The sequence below is a fragment of the Rhamphochromis longiceps genome, linkage group LG13 (assembly GCF_057381845.1).
Source record: "Rhamphochromis longiceps isolate RC_006_pf linkage group LG13, R_longiceps_female_GT1.1, whole genome shotgun sequence".
NCBI classification, from domain to species: domain Eukaryota; kingdom Metazoa; phylum Chordata; class Actinopteri; order Cichliformes; family Cichlidae; genus Rhamphochromis; species Rhamphochromis longiceps.
Genome location: NC_140569.1, coordinates 25,499,186 through 25,501,303, shown reverse-complemented (window position 1 = coordinate 25,501,303; position 2,118 = coordinate 25,499,186). Strand labels below are relative to the sequence as shown.

The following is a 2,118-nucleotide window of genomic DNA, read 5'->3' as shown; positions in this document are numbered from 1 at the left end:
CTGGCATTAATGGTGAGTGCATCACTGGCTGGTCTACAGTGTGGGCACCAATACCCGGGACTACTGGCCTACCCCTCCCAAAAAACTTTGGAGCAATCTGATGACCCCTCCCCAAACCAAAGGTCATATTACTCCCCGCAGAGAACAGATCAGGCAAAGCGCTATCCACAGTTTCCTCACTTAACATGTTGGCCCAAGTGAGATATCACTGTTCAACAGCAAAAAAAAACGAGCCTAACCCCCACACACAATTATGCAAAACTTCACAAAACAATGAAATGTGGGGAGAAGAAAAAAAACATCAAAGAATCAAAACACCATAGAAAATAAAATGTTGTTTTCTCCTCTCAATTAAAACAGGCTGTAAAAGCCAATATCAATAGAGAAAAAAAAATTACAATCCGCGCCTGTATAATTTGAGGCAACAATATGAAACAGTGACAGAAATGATCACCTACGTATTTGCCCTTTAAGTTCACACGTGACAGAGATGCCTGCAAGCCAAATTACGGGGCATCGATCACACATGCGATATAAAAACCTGTGAGTCAAAGCGCAGGGCACAGGATTCTGGCACACAGCTGCAGAGAGGAGGCGGGAAAACAGCGGCAGCAGAAGGAGGAGGGGTGGATCGCGGATTGGCGATGTGACGGGTCACGGCACCAAGTGTAACCGGTGTGATTCTGCGTTGTGTCTGATAAAAAAGGTAAAAGAAAGAAAGACCTCCAAGTAAATAATTTGCCCACTCCAGCTCCTCTCCCACAGGGGAATTGTAGAAAAAGGGGCTGGCATTTATTTTTACATTAAACATAAAATATGCATTTACACGTAACATATTTGACATAAGATAAAACAAAAACAACATGAAATCTGACATACCTGATAAAAAAGGTAAAAGAAAGAAAGACCTCCAAGTAAATAATTTGCCCACTCCAGCTCCTACGACCAAATACAGACAGTGGGGAAGAGGATTAGCTCAACCCACCACAGCTCCCAAGCTAGCAAGGAATACATATTCATGCTATCATTTATGGCGCCTAAAACACATTTATGACACACACATACTACACACTTATAACATCTTTACAAAAACAGGCTCAATAATGACAATAACTAAATTAAAATCGCAATCATAAACATCAGGGTGGTTAAATATGAATTATGTGTGCTTTAAGGTGCTGGAAAGAAATGACACCCACCTCTCCCACAGGGGAATTGTAGAAAAAGGGGAGAGGCAAAAGGGGTACACTGTATTTATAGTATTGCACCAAAGAAGAAGAAAAGAATGAGGAGGGGCTCTAACTGATAATGAACACAACTACAGGCTTGGAGGTCCTAAAAGTCAGGTATAAAAGGAGAAGTTTGGGGGTTTAGAACACATTTTGTGTAATTATAACAATGTTATTTATGACTCTGTTACACGTGCGCTAGCACCGCTTGCCACGAGTTCCCAGAATCCTTTGCGGTTCTACCCGTGAATGACGTCACATTTTCAATCTCTATATAATATGCATGTTAAATTTTATATTTGGGGTAAAATATCAAGTCTTTTCAAGTAAACCGGTTCAAGTCCAATTCAAGTCCCAAGTCATTGGTGTAAAAGTCCAAGTCAAGTCACAAGTCTTAGAACATTTTTTCAAGTCAAGTCTAAAGTCATAAAATTAATGACTCGAGTCTGACTCGAGTCCAAGTCATGTGACTCGAGTCCACACCTCTGCTTCAGAAGTCATTCGTCATGTCGAATGACCAGCGGATAAACTCTCAGGTTGGTAAATGTATTACATGTATAAGAACAAGCGTCATGTTAAGAAATGATAGCCGTACAGTAACTTTTATGCTTATTGTAGCTGTTAGCTAAAAACGCTAATTTAGCGTAGTTTGCCCTGAATTCAGCTTTGACAAACAAATATGATCGACTGTTTCTAGTAGAATTCCAAAGTTGTCATCTTGGACCCTGTCAGAGTACCCCCTCTGTATGCTTGCAGAGACCCCTACAGTAGGGAAACATGCAAAACGGTGTCCAAACCTTTGTATTTTAGCTTTATTTATGTCTTACACAGCATCCCAACTCTTTAGCTAACTTAATAACTTTAGCTAACGTGAATAGTTAGTCTAATT

At 40.4% G+C, this 2,118-nt stretch overlaps 1 long non-coding RNA gene across 1 annotated transcript; it reads right to left on the bottom strand.

Annotated features, from left to right (window-relative positions):
• Nucleotides 1-205: 205 nt before the first annotated feature.
• On the bottom strand, nucleotides 206-1,415 carry LOC146655927 (uncharacterized). The gene is made up of 2 exons (XR_014914390.1): nucleotides 909-1,415; nucleotides 206-723 (listed from the first exon to the last, which is right to left on the bottom strand). It is a non-coding gene; the product is annotated as an uncharacterized LOC146655927 (long non-coding RNA).
• Nucleotides 1,416-2,118: the final 703 nt, after the last annotated feature.